The 17,710-nt window shown below is 41.9% G+C and overlaps 1 long non-coding RNA gene across 1 annotated transcript in view; it reads left to right on the top strand.

The window, feature by feature from the left end:
- LOC116092448 overlaps window positions 1-17,710 on the top strand; it is a 31,295-nt gene that overhangs the window by 6,127 nt on the left and 7,458 nt on the right. The window contains exon 2 of the long non-coding RNA XR_004119268.1: window positions 3,289-3,320. This is a non-coding gene — a long non-coding RNA (uncharacterized LOC116092448). The remainder of the gene's footprint in view (window positions 1-3,288; window positions 3,321-17,710) is intronic.

Below are 17,710 nucleotides of genomic sequence, written 5' to 3'. Positions count from 1 at the left end.
TGTTACTCTTGTTAGATGTGTGCAGGGCACTGCACATGGACAGAAAAGAAACTGACCCCACTAGGCTTGAGGGAAACTTCCTCTTGGGAGTTCTTCCCTTCAACCCATCCAGGATTATACCATATGTCCTAAGGCTTTGTTCTCCTTTAATGATCTCTTATGATGGGCATGACTGTGTCATGCAAATGATTGGCCTGACAGGTCAGATGGCATAACAGGCTCACTTCTCCAGTCCATCACTCATGACACCAATAAAGCTTGAAGACCTAGATCTCCTGCTGGATAAAGCATTCTGGCTTCCTGCGGACATAGATCATTCTCTCTCTGAAGCCATGATTTTCCCAACACTGGCCTTCATTATCTGTGGGTTGCTAACTCAGGTGACCAAAGGTAATGGGACCTTATAAAATGGGGATGGTGGAGTTTGGGTGAGTTTTTGAACAGAGCCTACCCCCTCACCCCCAACCCTGCCATCCTTGGTGGTGGTGAGAAGCATTGTTTCAACTTGAATCAGTTGGAAGGAGAGAGGGATCTCCTCCTGGCATCCACTGCCCCTGCTTTCTGATATTCTTCTGTCACAGACATCCAAACATCTGGAGATTCCGCTGAGATGAGTCTCCAGAAGGCAAGACTGTCCTCCACACTTTGAGCTGCCCTGGAGATCGTTCTGGACAATCACTTGGTGTCAGTTTGACCTCCCTACTCTTCTCCAGTAGCTACTTTATGGCTGTGTCCTACTGACCTAACCTTTCTCCCCATCCTAAATTCTCCTTAGTCCTGAGAGGGAGCCTCTCACTGGTCTTAGAAGCAGTAAAGATGTCCAGGCTGCATGTTCTACCAGAGCTGTTTTGTGCAAGAGACACTAAGTTTATGGTCAATATAAGGATAAAGATGTGGTAGGAAGATGTGTGACTGATAAAGAGCCTCTGGTTTCAGGTCAATGTGAAGCACTTGTCCCCCTATTTAAAACACTGATAATTTTGGTTTTCTGTTTTTATTGAGGAATGGTTGTCATTGATTTCTGCATTAAAAAAAATCAACACAACTGGTCTAAGGAAGAGGAATATACCATTCCAACCTAAAAGCCCTGGTACAGTCTTACCCTTCAGGACCAATCAATGCCACTGGTTTCCAGGATGTGCTAGTACATATGAATCTATTTACATGCTTGTCCTTTATAGATGGCTAAGAATTAAGCTGTAAATGAACCATGTGGATCATTCTGCAAATGTACAAGCATTCCTTGGGGACTTATTTTTTTAAGATAAGATCTCACATGTTAACTAGGCTGGCTTCAAACTTGCAGTCTTCCTGTGTCCGCCTCCCACATCTTGAGATGGCAGCCATGAGCCGCCATGCCCATTATATTTAATGATATTCGTTATATTTAATTGGCAGGTAGACTTTGAGGAAAGTGTTGCTTCACTGAGGCTGGAAAATGACACTTTGTCACCAACAATTCTTCAAGGAGACTTATAAACAAATGCATGCTTTTTCCAGTGAGAGAGAGAAAGAGAGAGAGACAGAGAGAGACAAAGAGAGAGAGCCCTATCAGAGGCTGCTTTCTTCACCACCAGCTCTGTGATCTTCCCAGTCCCTTGTTTCATGTTTCTATTTTAATCTTCCAAGATTACAATCTGCTAGGTGAAATGATGTCTCCTAGGATCTGAATTCAGGTGTCGTGGTTGTGAGTCTTAATATACGTCCCACTAGATTCCTGAAACACCTGCCTGTTGATTTTTTAAAAGATCTATCTACCTATCTATCTATCTATCTATCTATCTATCTATCTATCTATCTAATATCTGTCACTGTCTTTAGACACACCAGAAGAGGGCATCAGATCCCATTACAGATGGTTGTGAGTCACCATGTGGTGGCTGGAAATGGAACTTAGGACCTCTGGAAGAGCAGTCAGTGTTCTTAACTGCTGAGCCATCTCACCAGCCCCTGCCTATTGATTTTTTTAAGAGCCTTCATGCACTAAGAAAAGACTCACTAAATTTGAAGGTGTGGCAATTTGCTTATAAAGATTTTCTTCCATTTCCATAAATGAATTGGCTTGGACTTATAAAATGTCTCTAAATAGATACATAGCCAAGAATGACCTTGAAGTTCTGATTGTCCTTTTCCACATCCAGAAGGCTAAAATTTCAGATGTTTGCCACAGGCTCAGTTGGATGTAGTAGTGAGAATTGGTTGACTGGTAAACATTCAACTAACTGGATTACTGCCCCAGCCTCTATCTGGTCTCTTAATACTGAAACTTAGCAGAACCCAATCATCTCTCTTTTTCTTTCATATTCGTCTGTAGCTTTAACTTTAAATATTGTCTACAAGCATTGATTCTGACATTCACATCTGCACTTGAGACCTTTCTTCTGAGCTCCCACTGCCTTCTTGGCAACCTGGGTTTATCATGTTATGTGCTCCAAAGCAAATTCTTGGCTCCCATTATTTTTTCTTCTCAGTTCCATCTACCTTCACAGTTCAGAAATCCAGCAGTTCTCTTAGATTTTTCCATTTGTTGTTTCCTTTACCTTGTATCCAAACTACCTGTCTGCAGCAACATTTGAGTTACAACCACTAATAGGTTGACATGGAAGAGCTTTAGTTTGTAACAATGTAACAACACACTATTATTGGAAGGCCAATAGTGCGAAATCCCAACAAGGCTCCCAGGACTGACTAACCTGGAACACAGTTAAGCCATTAAACTTTTATCATGTCTGAATAAACTAAAAACACTGAATTTGTAAAGGGACTGGGGGGGAGGGGTTGACTCTACTACCTCACATTCTTTTCTACCTTGTGACCTTTGGGTTTTGCACATCATACTTGAAACCCTGATACCGTGCCTGAAGTCTCTCACATACACTCAGCAACTTCTTCTAATAGACCAAGCGTCACTGCTTCTTTTCTGAAGCAGTCCTTACCCTCTGTGGACCTTTCCTTCTCTCTTCCATACTTCTTAAGAGTCTACACGGTGCACACCTTTGATCCCAGCACTCAAGAGGCAGAGGCAGAGGCAGAGGTAGGCAGATCTGAGCTCGAGGCCAGCCTGGTCGACAGAGTGAGTTCCAGGACAGCTAGGGCTACACAGAGAAACCCTGTCTCAAAAAATCAAAACAACAAACAAAAAGATTAGGTTTACATAACAGCATCAAATGTGACTTCTCTCTCTCTCCTCCGCACCTCTTTCTGTCATGTGCTTCCACTGCATTGTTTTGAGAGTGCATAACATATCACAATTTTAATGATTTATATTTTCTTGTCTCAATGTCTTAGGATTTGCACTGGTGTTAATCTCGAGGGCAGAGGTAAGTTTTTGATTGAATGAAAGTTATGTCTATGCTAGAATTAAATTTTTTTATTTACTTTTTATTCTCTGCAGCTGCCTGGTGGAGAACACCAAAATGCTGGAAGAATAGTTTAGGGTTTTGCAGAGTCCGATGTCTAGATGAGGAACGGTACATATATCTGTGTAAGAACAAAGCGTCATGCTGCATTCACCGAACACTATCAGAAGGCAAAACAGACTCACAAACTCCTCCATATTCTATAATAACAGTGATCTCAACTTCCCACTCATCAGGGGATCCATCAGTGACCAAACTTATTGATGATGTAAACTTGGATGAAAATGAGTCTGGAAAACCCACAAGAACTCTTGTCAATCCTGCTGGTACTGGCAAGACACCCAATCCTATAATCACCACACCTGTCCATTCTTGAACCACTAGACCATTCACTCCGATGTCTAGTACTACTTAAATAATTTGTCTCCTTTTGTGTCTGGGATATAAACACCTCCCAGAATAATAAGAAAAAGATAATGCAACCAACCAATCTTGGCTTGTATCAGAAATTGTATAACCATGGGTATGGACTTATGTGCTAAAGTCAGAACACAAGCCAAATGATTTTTAGATATGAGAATTCTCTTTAGCAGGCTTCTGTTCCTTACCTAGATCCTTTTGACTTATTAAAATATATGGGCTAGTTTCAGTTTCAGATGAACAATGGTGTATTGCATTGGTGTTTTGTTATTCCTTTAATTGTATATATTTATGGACTATCATATGATAATTTCATGTACATATAATGTACAATATAGAATTCCAATCATGGTAGCTCAGAGTTCCTTTTACTTGTATTTTCTTCTATTTGGAAAATTTGAACTCTTATTTATTAATAAAATACAGACTAGGTTGTCATACTTATAATCAACATGTTGGCCTATGGAATGCTGGAACTTACCACTTCTGTGTTACTGTGTTTGGGTGGGTACCCATTAGCTAGCCTCCCTCAATCTCTGCAACATCATTTCACATTAGATTGACTTCTTAACATATACAGATGGCCAAGAACAGGTGGCATTTGAATGTCTTATTGTGTCTATACAGCACATTGTCCTCTGCATGCTGATGGATATCTGTGTTAGCCATCTACTGTGAATAATGCAACAATAAACACGGGCATGCAGGGATCTTGTTGCATGCTCATTTCATTTCTTTTGGGTGTACCCCCAAAACTGATTTGCTAAACCTGGAGTGAATTTTTACATTTTTGAGGAACTTTATTCTGTTCTGCATGACAGCTATACAACTTCACTTCCCAAAAACAGTGCAAAAGGACTTGGTTGCCCCCAAATTCTCACTAGCAGCTTTTTAAATTGTTTTATTTAGTTTTTCTCTTTATAATGTGCATGTATGAATGTGGATGCACTCATATCACAACATGTACATGGAAGGTCAGAGGACAACCTCAGGTGTTGATTCTTGCCTTCTACTTTGTCTCAGACAAAACCTCTTGTGTTTTGCCATTGGTTGCCTCAGACCATCTGGCCTGTGAGCATCCAGGGATGTGCCTGCTTCCCTCTATCTATCTGTAACAGCGCTGGGATTACATGTACATACACCATATCTGGATTGATGTGACTTCTAGAAATGCAAACTCAGTTCCTTTGTGTGCCTAGTGCTTTACCCACAGAGCCAACTCTCCAGACCTTTAAAAAAAAATGTCCATTTTGACTAGGGTAGTTTTACAAGGATACCACTCACTACCTCATTAAACATTGGATATTAGTCTTGCTTCATATCACCTACACCCCATCTGGCCATAAACGTCATACTTAGTAACTTTCCAGGACTTCCATGGATTTTTTTAAAGGTATACACACATGTCATATTTTATGGAATGCCCACAGTCATTAGAGGAGGGCGTCAGACCTCCTGGAACTAGCACTAGAGGAGGTGTGAGCTGCCATAGAGTTGCTGAAAACTAAACTCAGGTCCTCTACAAAATTCCAGGGGGCCTCGTATCCCCTCAGCCACCGCTCCACAGTCCACCTCTTCTTCTTCTTCTTCTTCTTCTTCTTCTTCTTCTTCTTCTTCTTCTTCTTCTTCTTCTTCTTCTTCTTCTTCCTCTTCCTCCTCCTCCTCCTCTTCTTTTTCTTCTTCTTCCTCCTCCTCCTCCTCCTCTTCTTCTCCTTCTCCTTCTCCTTCTCCTTCTCCTTCTCCTTCTCCTTCTCCTTCTCCTTCTCCTTCTCCTTCTCCTTCTTCTTCTTCTTCTTCTTCTTCTTCTTCTTCTTCTTCTTCTATTTCCAACATACATTTATACACTGTATTTATTTATTTATTTATTTATATTTCTTCTCATTTCTACCCCTCTCACTCCAGCCCTGCTCCTTCCCCAAGCAGAAGGCTTAAGATTTATTTATTTTATGTATGAGTACAATGTCACTCTCTTCAGACACACCAGAAGAGGGCATCAGATCTCGTTCTAGATGGTTGTGAGTCACCATGTGATTGCTGGGAATTGAACTCAGGACCTCTAGAAGAGCAATCAGTACTCTTAACCTCTGAGCCATCTCATCAGCTCTCTCCCCTCCCCATTTCTTCTTGATCTTTACACTTAGTAGGCTTCTTCCACATTCAAAGATACAGTTATTTGAATATTTATGAATTAAGTCTTATATTTGATTATTTTCTTTTTTTCTTTTTTTAATAGAAAATGTATCCTAACAAGACTTACAGGTAAAATCTTTGGCTTAAATTTTGTTCTTCTTATATGCCTACCAGCATCAGTCTCCTTCACATTTAACTGAGGGTGTGGCATTGTACACCATATCCAGCTTCATAAGGAAGACAGAAGCAGTGCAGCTTAGCTCTTCTCCTGACCACTGGGTTTCTCTTCCTTGCTTTTCCACTCACCAACTTGTTCATAGAGAAACTCTTGACTCAAGGAGTGAAAATTTCTCAATAAGAACTTAAATCACGCAGAGACTAGAACTAAAGTTTGGGAGAGGTGAGGCATATATGGGTCCTTTGAGAACAACCCCAAAGTTTTCTTAAGCCATTCAAAAGTTGGGCTGCTGTCCATGACATTTTTTTTTCTTGAATATAAGATCTTTACATTATCGACAGGAAGATTAATGACTTTAGACACTCCTTTAAGAAGATAAAGACAGAGGTCACAAATGGACAGTTAAGATAAAATTCTTAGGTGCAGTCAGATATTGAGACCAGGAGAGGGACTGTCATCTGTCTAGTGGAAGTTTTCATGTACAGATGTCCTTCCCTACGTGGAAGGCAAAAATCAGTCAATACTTTTGAGGACCACTTTCCTATTGGCTTCTGACAAATGATCTCTTGTGAGCAGCCACCATCTTCAATCCCAGCCCACATATCCTAGAAGTTGGGGTACAAGATGCTCACATGGAGCACCTGAAGTTCCTGCCTCCTTGGCAAACCTTCCAGACAATCAATCCATCACAGCCTGAGAAGCTTTCATGTTAGGGGTTATGGTGGTTTGAATAAGAATGACCCTCAAAGGCTCAGATATTTGAATGTTTAGTCATTAGGGAGTCACACTATTTTAAAAGGATTAGGAGATGTGGCCTTGTTGGAGGAAGTGCGTCACTGGGGGGTGGGCTTTGAGGTTTCAAAAGCTCACACCAGACCCCACCCCTCTTCCTATCTATCCTTCTATCTATCTATCTATCTATCTATCTATCTATCTATCTATCTAATCTAATCTAATCTATCCCCTCTCTGCCTTCATATCAGGATGTAGCTCTCAGTTACACCTACAGTGCCATGCTTCCCCTAACCCCCAATGAGGACATTGGAGTAAGCCTCTGAAATTATAAGCAAGCACCCAATTAAATACTTTCTTTTATAAGAGTTGCCTTGATCATGGCATCTCTTCACAACAATAGAATGGTGACTAAGACAGGGGTCTTCATCAGGCATCCACAGGGAAGAAAGAGGAAGGGTGGAATTATACCTGTGCAAGTTTAGTTCAGGTTCTTCCTCCCAGCCCCCATGCTCCCAGAAATAAGTAAGACTCAGACTCAAAATAGATTTACAAATGCCTTGGCCATATAGCTAGGCTCTTTTCTGACTAGATAATAACTCAAATTAACCCATTCATTTTAATCTACATTCTGCCACATGACTGGTTTCCTGTGCTCAGGTACCATGCATCCAACTGGTCACATCTTCCCAGGTGAATACCCCTGGCTTGGTTATAATCCCAGAATTCTTTCTGCCTCCCTATGTCCCATCTTCTATTCTCCCCTTTCCTATAGGCCATAGGTTTTTAAATTGACAGGTGATGCATCCATACAATACACAAGATATTCTTTCTACGTATACCATTGTCCTTAGGGTGTTAATTTGTTTGCTGGCTAAGACTTCTTTGAACATTGGTGGGAAGCACTCCAAGGGCAGGCCCTCCTGAGCTAAGATGGCCAAGCCTCATCCCTCAGCAGCACCTGCCTTGGCAGCTGGAGGAGTGTAGATGAGACTGGTACACTCACTCACCCTGGCGGATCTTCAAGGTGAGGAATCCTGGGGAAGCTGAGACAGATTCTGTGGACAGGGCTCCCAATCCCAACACGGCCAGGCTTACTTTCTCGGGTTTTAATTTGTCTTACTTCTCATTTTCTCCATTTTCACAGGTGGCTAGGGGGTGGGTGCACTGCTGTGGCTCTGTGGCAACAGTCTGAGACCTGAGCTGAGGTTTCCTGGTGGAGGGCCATTTTGTAGCATTACAGATGCTGCCTTTAAACCAAGACTTCAGGGTGTTTCCGGTGTAGTTGCTTCCCAATCCTGCCTGTCTGTGGCTTGTGTTTTGGTCTTGGCTAAACCCCCCTTTAGAGGAGGCAGCCGATGCAGCATCTGCCAACAAGAAGCCAGCCAACCCCAGGCTGGTGCTAGAGGACAGAGCAGAAGGCATGCAGCAGGTGCGGTTTGGGTTTTGGTTTTTTTTCTTATTTCTGTTAAATGTTGTTTTTAAATATTTTAACTGATTCTTTGAGAGCTTTTTAAAATGTACTCTGATCTTATCCACCCCAGTTCCTCCCTTTAAGTCCTCCCAAGCCCACCCTTATCTCCTCTATTATATATACACATATATATGTGTGTATATATATATTCATAAAGTGAAGGGTGTTGACATGGGTTTAGGCAGCAGTGTATGCATATTTTAGTGCCCACTGACTCCATTTTGACCCAGGTTTTCTTTACCATGCCCCCCCCCCCAGTTTCTTCTGCATACTTATTCACATGTGTCTTCTCCAATAACGTGTTCAAGGCAGTCTGACATTTTATATCATTTGCCTCTAAGTGCCTAACCCCATGTGAACACCCTTCACTGTTTTGGATACGGTATCATTTTTAGCTACCAAAACTGGAATTCATTTCCTATTGTTTTTCTATAAATTTTGTCAGATTAGAATACTAATTTGGGCTGAGAATGTTATTCAGTTGGTACATTGTCGGGGTGACCTGTAGGGGATTCAGGGTGTGATCCTCCAGCTCTGCATAAACCTAGTGTGGGTGTTCCAGCCTGTAACCTTGCACTATGGAGGTAGAGATGGAAGGATTAGAAACTGAGGGTCCTCGTCAGCTTCAGGTGTACAGTGAGTTTGACACCATTCTGAAATATATGGCACTCTGTCTCAAAAACAAAAAAACAAACAAACAAACCACACAAATTAATCACGTACAATTTTTAAGGTATTTTCTTTTATGTGTATGGGTGTTTTGCCTGAGGGATGTCTATGCACCACATGCATGCAGTACCCATGGAGGCCATAAGAGGGCATCAGATCTCCAGGAACTGATGTAACCAGTTGAGAGACCATGTGGTGCTAGGACCAGGATCTTCCAGAAGAGGAGCCATGGCTCTTAAGCTCTTAACCACCAGGCCATCTCTCCAGCCCCATGTGCAATTTATAGTTTACGTTCTGGGAGTCAGAAGTGCTAAAAATCCGAACTAAAATCAGTTGCTACTAGAAAAACAAAACAAAACAAAACAAAAACATCTTTTTCTTTCTGCTTTGACGGCTGCCTGCATGCCTTGGCTCCGGAGCTCACTTCTCTGACTTATATTTCTATCATTGCCTGTCAGTCTCCACCTCTCAATTATCTCATCAGCACACCCAGGACGCGTGACTGGCAGTCCTCAGATGTGTGGTTTGAAAGTGAATGCACCCCCGTGCCCCTTCCCCACCCCTACCCCCCATAGGTCAAGTATTTTAACGTGTGGTTCCCTTTTGATAGTTCTGTTTGAGGGCAGTTATGGAATCTTTGGGTAGTGGAGCGTGGGCCTCTGAGAGTTTGTAGCTCTGTCTTTTGCTGTGCTAACAAACTGAGATGAGCCAGCTTCCTGCTCTGGCAGTCTGCTTCTGCGCCGTCCTCTCTATTATGTCTCCTATGGGATTGTAGCCGAATAAACTTTTTTCCATAAGCTGCCTTTGATCATGGTGTGTTATTAGATTTTTTTTTTTAAGTAACTAGTACAGAAACTGGTACAAGAGAGAGCAGGGCGTTGGTTTTTTGGAGGAATGTGGAAGACTTCAGGACTTTTAGATTAAAAAAGAACACACTTACCACCTGTCATCAAAGCTCTTCTATCTCCCGCATCTTCCCATGGATGGAGGCACAAACATGCAGCTCTGCCCTTGAAGTTCAGGGATGTTACTCAGCCCCTGAGATGTGCCCAAAGGCCGTCAGCGCAATGAGACTGTGGTGTTCTAAGAAAGGGATGGTTGGCTGGTCCTACCGAATGTTCCGGATTTGTTGGAGAACACAGCATACTGTATGAGAAGACCTGAAGTGTAAATGTTTTCTTGGAATCTCTGGCTTTTGTTTTGGTTTGGTTATTTTCCCTTATTGCCTTGGGTTGTGTTGTGCCGTGGAAATGACAGCTTGGGAACTCTACCTATAACCCCGTTCTCCAAACTCCTAAACATACAGTTGTAGAATGGGTTGCAATTATTAGCAGTTTTAGTCAAGTAGTGCAGTTTCACCGGGGTTTCTAGAAAGATCCCAGCACTCAGGAAGCTGAGGATAGAGGATGAGAAGCTGGAGGCTAGTACAAAGGAGACTAAGGAAATACAGGTTCAAGTGGCGACCCCGGCTGTCTGTCCTGCCCCGCTTCTGGTCTCTGCGTGGAACAATGATGGAGGCAATGATGTCTACAGTGAAGGCGGAGGATGTGTAGGACATAAGAGGAGAAGAGAAGGCTTCCAGCAAGATGAAGACATTTAAATCTCTGTGCTTGTGCCTTATGAGACAAATAAAACCTGGGTTTGTAAGGAACATAATTTTTATATTTAAGTGTTTTACAGCACATACAGCAGTTCCAACTGCTGAGCCATGGATTATAGGTAGGATGTGATGGGGGAACTCATCCTTTCTTAAACTCAAAAGAGAGAGTTCTCTTCCCTTTTTAAAAAAAGATTGATTGATTGATTGATTATATATAAGTACACTGTTGCTGTCTTCAGACACACCAGAAGATGGCATCAGATCCCATTACAGATGGTTGTGAGCCACCATGTGGTTGCTGGGAATTGTACTCAGGACCTCTGGAAGAGCAGTCAGTGCTCTTAACTGCTGAGCCATCTCTCCAGCCCATTTATTTATTTATTTATTTATTTATTTATTTATTTATTTTTAAGATAGATTCTTAGTGTGTGCAAACTGATGTGGAACTCACTGATTAGCCTCGTTTGAGCTCACAATCCTCCTGCCTCAGCCTCTCAAGTGGTAGGACCACAGGTCTGTACCTGCTACAATAAGACCTTCCTAACTGGAGATGTATATCATGCCCTAAGAGGAAAAGAGCTCAGAACTCTAAGAAGAATCCTGGTAAATATAAGAGGTGGAGATGAAAAAGAATGCTTTCAAAAGAACATAATGGCTCCTAAGAGCCATGGGTATGGATAAAATAGCTGATGAAACTTTAAAGCATAGTTACTTTGAAAAGGCTCAGTGAGGTCCAAGGGATTGTAGTAAAACAGCTTTAGAAAATATGGGATATGAATAAAAAATTCAACATAGATAGAGTGGTGTAGTGGGGTCAGAAAGACTCACCGTCTCCCTGGGCCATGAAGGGTGCGAATACTGCAGGGGTTAAAGAGAACCCAAGCAGATCCCAATCTGTCTTTCAGGTGCAGTCCCTCAAAATAATGGTGACATGCCGGGTGGTGGTGGCGCACCCCTATAATCCCAGCACTTGGGAGGCAGAGGCAGGCAGATTTCTGAGTTCGAGGCCAGCCTGGTCTACAGAATGAGTTCCAGGACAGCCAGGACTATACAGAGAAACCCTGTCTCGAAAAACCAAAAAATCAAAAAATAAATAATTAATAGTAACACACTGAAGAACTGAATATGTATAAGAAAATATAATAAATGAGATATATAAGGGTAAAACAAGTCTGGAAGACATGAGTGTGAGTTGTCAGGTAATCCAGGAAGAGACCTTCTGCAATCCAACAAGCAATTAATTACAGCAGAGAGGACCATTGGGAAGGAAAGCCAAGCTCTCTGATAAAGTCACTAGTTGGGATCGTCAGTTGCTAAAAGATGCAGATGTCAAACTGCCTTCACCCAACCATGTGGGAGGACAGCTTTCACTGGCCTCAGTGTGAAATGACTCTAAAGGAACAAGTGGATTTGCTAAGGAATAGCAACTGGTAGTTTCCTCAGAAGAAATCCTGGGATCAAGGAAAAATAAATAAATAAATAAGCGGGCTCAGTAAACTGGAGCTGTTGCTTAAGGATGATACCCATAGCAATCGTTTGATGATGCCCATAGCGATCGTTTAATGATACCCATAGCAATCGTTTGATGATGCCTATAGTGATGATTTGATGATGCCCATAGTGATCGTTTGATGATGCCCATAGCTATCATTTGATGATGCCCATAGCGATCGTTTGATGATGCCCATAGTGATCATTTGATGATGCCCATAGCAATCGTTTGATGATGCCCATAGCGATCGTTTGATGATGCCCATAGCGATCGTTTGATGATGCCCATAGCGATCGTTTGATGATGCCCATAGCGATCGTTTGACTGTTGAGAGTCATGCTTACAAGGCAGCTTTTGGAATATGAAGATGAAGATGTTTATATAAAGATGAGACCTGAATACCTGAAGATAAGGAGAAAAAGATGAAGAGTGTAGAAAACTTAACTCAAAACTTCCCTGATCTTGGTAATATACATATATATGTGTGTGTGTGTGTGTATGTGTGTGTGTGTGTGTGTATATATATGTGTGTGTGTGTATGTGTGTGTGTATGTATATGTGTGTATGTGTGTATCTATGACATGGTAAAATATATATGTGTGTGTGTATATGTGTGTGTATATGTGTGTGTATATATGTGTGTGTTTGTGTGTGTATGTGTGTGTGTATGTGTGTGTATATGTGTGTGTATATATGTGTGTGTGTATGTGTGTGTGTATGTGTGTGTGTATGTGTGTATATGTGTGTGTGTGTATATGTGTGTGTATGTGTGTGTATGTGTGTGTGTGTATCTATGACATCAGTTCTAGTTTGCTTTCTGTTGTTGTGACAGATACCAAGACCAAAAGCAACTTGAGCTGGAGAAATATGATTTCATCTTGCAGGTTACAGTTCCTTATCCAAGGAAGCCAAGACAAGAATTCAGGGCAGGAGTCCCAAGTGGAAACTATGGAAGAGTGCTACTTGTTGGATTGCTTGCAGGCTCACTTTTAGCTACCTTTCTTACACAGCCCAGGCCTACCTGCCTAGCAATGGTACTGTCCAAAGTGTGCTGGGCCATCCCACATCAATTATCAACAAGTAAGACACCTCACAGGCATACCCACATGTGGTGGCTTGCATACACTTAGCCCAGGAGTTCCACGACTAGAAGGTGTAGCCTTGTTGGAGTAGGTGTGGCCTTGTTAGAAGAAGTGTGTCACTGTGGGTGAGGGCTTTGAGACCCTCATCCTAGCTCCCTAGGAACCAGTTTTCTCCTGTTTGCTTTCAGAACAAGATGTTGAACTCTCAGCTCCTCCTGCACCATGCCTGCCTGGATGCTGCCAAATTCCTGCCTTGATGATAATGGACTAAATCTCTGAACCTGTAAGCCAGCCCCAATTAAATGTCATCCTTATAAGAGTTGCTTTGGTCATGGTGTCTGTTCACAGCAGTAAAACCCTGACTAAGACAACACAGGAAGCAGTTCCCCAATTGAGATTCCCACTGTCAAGTTGACAGCTAAGATTAGCCATCTGAATGTCCTGGTTTCATTTCTGTCGATGTGACAAAATACCCTGGGAAACAGCAGCTGAGGGGAAGGGGGACTTATTTCGGCTTACAGTTCCAGGTTACACCCAGTCATTGTGAGAAACTCAAGACAAGAACTTAAAACAGCTAGTCACATTACACCCACAGTCAAGAGCACAGAGAAATTAATCCATATACGCTCACTTGATTACTTGCCAGTGGTTGCATCAATTTCTCCATTCATATAATTCAGGACATACATCCTTAGATATAAACAAACTAAATTATTTAGTCAAAAGAAACAGACTTGAGGACAGCGCTGGAGAGATGGCTCAGGGGTTAAGAGCACTGGCTGTTCTTCCAGAGGTCTTGAGGTCAGTTCCCAGCAACCACATGGTGGCTCACAACCATCTGTAATGGGATCCGATGCACTGTTCTGATGTGTCTGAAGACAGCTACCATGTACTCATATCAAATAAATAAATAAATAAATAATTTTTTTTAAAAAAAAAGAAAGAAACAGACTAGGACCTCCACCCACCACCACTCAGTACAGACGGGCAGAAGACACCCAGAGGCCCAGGCACCACTAAGATCAGCAAGTGGAAGAATGGGAGAGAAAGAGAAGCAGAGCAATGTGTGCAGGATGAAGAGAGGAGGAACTGGAGATGCAAGGTTAGTGAGGAGCAGCCTGATGTGAGTAGCCTACGTCGCCATCTGAGGCCATGGTGAAGTCCTGAGCCATGCTGCCACCAAGCTGAGAACCATGTGTACGTCCGTGGCTCTGCAGTCTGTGGCTCACATTACCACCAAAGGCCATGCCTCTGGTCTAAACTGCTGCCTGGGACCATGTTAATGTCTAAGAGCTGCACAGAGCTAGCCCTATCCTCAAAGGCTGCAGCACTTGAGAGGGGACCCAACCCTCACCCAGGGAGCACTATAGAGCTGGCCCTGGTGATATGGCTTTGCCCCTTGCCAGCTGTGACACTCAGGTGAGCTGGCCCCATCCCTCACCTGGGCAATGCTGGAGAGCTGGCCCTGGGGTCATGAGCTTGGGAGAGCTGGTAAGCTGACCAACTCAGCTACCATCCGAGCCCAGATCCAGGGCTTTGAGTTGGCTCACCCTAACATCTACCCCATCGGTGAATTCCTGGAGCACTTTAAGGGGCTAGTCTTGCAAAACCAAAGCTGCAGGATCTCCATGACACAGGGCAACAGCAGGATATCTGAGAGGAGACCAGGTGAGGATCCAGTATTCATAGTGTAGCAGAAGCCAGAGGCCTCGAACCAGACCAATGTGACTCACTGCGAAGAATATTTGCAAGTAAAGCTGTGTGGACAAGGGGGTATACTGTGTGACACACTGACACGCACCACAGCTTCCAAAGCAAAACTGTTTTTTAAATTATTTTTTATTTTTTATATTTTGTTTTCTTTTGGGGGGAGGTTGCAAGGGTAGAGGGCAGATATGGAGGAACTGGGAGATGAGTGGGACTGGGGTGCATGATGTGAAATTCAGGAAGAATCAATAAAAAGTTTGAAACAAAGAGAAAGAAAGAAAGAAAGAAAGAAAGAAAGAAAGAAAGAAAGAAAGAAAGAAAGAGGAAGGAAGGAAGAAGGAAGGAAGGAAGGAAGGAAGAAGGAAAGAAAGAGAGAGAGAGAGAGAGAGAGAGAGAGAGAGGAGAGCAACAGGCTGGCTGTGTGGTGATAGCACACACCTTTAATTCTAGGACACTCAGGAAGCAGAAGCAGATAAATCTTTCTAAGTTCAGGCAAGCCTGGTCTACAGAGCAAGTTTGAAGACGGCCAGAGCTACACAGATAGACCCTGTCTACAAGAAGAAAGAGGAGAAAAATAATTAAAAATTAAAAATTAAGCCGGGCAGTGGTGGTGCATGCCTTTAATCCCAGCACTTGGGAGGCAGAGGCAGGCGGATTTCTGAGTTCGAGGCCAGCCTGGTCTACAGAGTGTGTTCCAGGACAGCCAGGGCTACACAGAGAAACCCTGTCTCGAAAGAAAAAAAAAAGAAAGAAAGAAACTCACCTGACCAATGGACACACACATAACTGAGTAAAAGGGTGGAAAATTATATTCCAAGCAACTGAAAAACCCAAAGAGAGCAGCAATACCTGTATTTATATCTGAAAAAATAGACTTTAAAACAAAAAACTACACAGAGACAAAATCACTATACAGTGATCACAGCATTAAGTCAATAACAACAACAAAAAAAATTAGAGGATTATAAGTCTATCTGCACACAATTTTATAAAGCAAATCCTACAAGACCTAAAGAGAGAGCTAGGCTTCAATAAAAAAAAATTGTGGAGGACTTCTAACACCTCACTCTCATCAATCAATAAATCATTTAGTTTTTTGTTTTTTGTTTCTTGTTTGTTTGTTTTTTTAAGAAAAAACAAACCAGCAAACGTCAGAAGCAGGATACAATGTGATGTGCCTATGGTCTCAGCTATTTGGATACTGAGGCAGTACAACTGCTTTGAGTGCTTTGGCTTCAACAATTGGAGACCAACCTGAGCAATGTAGCAAGACATCATCTCAAAAGAAAGAAGGGCTGGCGAGATGGCTTAGCTGTTAAGAGCACTGACTGCTCTTCTGAAGGTCCAGAGTTCAAATTCCAGCAACCACATGGTGGCTCACAACCACTCGTAATGAGATCTGACGCCCTCTTCTAGTGTGTGTGAAGACAGCTACAGTATACTTAGATATTAATAATCTTTTATTAATTTATTTTATAATAAATATAAACATATAATATGTAAATAGATATTAATAATCTTTTGTTTAATTTATTATTTATGACATATAAGCCTTTTAAAATTTTTTAAAAAGAAAGAAGAGAATAGGAAGAAGAGATGAAAAGAGAAATGGGGCCAGGCAGTGATGGCACATACCTTTAATCCCAGCACTTGGGAGGCAGAGACAGGCAGATTTCTGAGTTCAAGGCCAGCCTGGTCTACAGAGTGAGTTCCAGGACAGCCAGGGCTATACAGAGAAACCCTGCCTTGGAAAAAAAAAAAGGAAAAGAGAAATGGAGGAGGAGAAGGGGAGAGAGAGGTGGGAGAGAATGAGGGAAGGAGAGGGAGAGAGAGACTTTGTTAGTGGGAATGTGAAGTTGAACTTGTACAGCCACTATAAAGATTAGTATGGATGTTTCTCAAAAACAGACAAACTGAGCTCTCCTAATGATCCAGGTATTCCAGGAACATAGACAAGGGAGATGAAAGCAGCATTACAGAGACCTTCACAATCACATGTAACGAGGTTCCGTTCACAGTAGAATAGAATCAACTTAAATGCCAGTCTGCCCAAGAATACACAAAGAATGGGTAGTACACATTCATAACGTAGTATTATCCAGCAGGGAAGAAGTTCACTCAGGTAGGAGATACTATGTTAAATAATCCACATAAAGAAAAAAAATACTTTGTATTCTGTGTGGAAGTTTTAAGAAGTCAATCTGAAACTAAAATAATGCTTGCTGTGGAGGGGAGTGATATAAAGTTGGGTTTGATAAGGCTTCCGATGCTTGTACAAGAGATGCTTGTACAGAACTTCATTAATATGTACACTTAACCTGTGCTAATTAAAACACATTAAGGTTTGCAGTCTGTTACTATAGACCGCTACTCTCTATATAACACAAGCTGACTTGGAAATTGCTACATAACCCAAGCTGGCCTTGAACTTCCATTCCGTCTGCCTCAGCCTCCAAGAGCTCTCAGCCTGCAAGAGCTGAGATTTCAAGAGTGTGCCACTGTGCCTAAACTGTGTTCTATTTTTTTTTAAAGATTTGTGTATTTTTATTCTATGTATGTAAGTGTTTTCCTTGCATGTATGTATGTGCACCAGGGGAAGTTCGAGGTGAATCTGATCAAGACATACTGTGTACAAGTACAAAACTGTCTAGGATAAAAGGTATTCTAAAAAAATAAATTTAAAATTTCCATTGTATGTTCTAAATCCAAGGACTGTAGAATATATGTATCATTTGCCAACAATGTCTCCTGGTCTGTGGCTTGTCTCTTCATTTTCATGTCTCTTAATACTTATTTTTAAAAATGATGAAATCAAATTATTGATACTTTCTTTTTTTTTTTTTTTTTTTTTTTTTTTTTTTTTTTTT

Source organism: Mastomys coucha, unplaced genomic scaffold (genome assembly GCF_008632895.1).
Source record: "Mastomys coucha isolate ucsf_1 unplaced genomic scaffold, UCSF_Mcou_1 pScaffold15, whole genome shotgun sequence".
Taxonomy (NCBI): Eukaryota; Metazoa; Chordata; class Mammalia; order Rodentia; family Muridae; genus Mastomys; species Mastomys coucha.
This window is presented reverse-complemented; position numbering and strand designations above follow the sequence as displayed.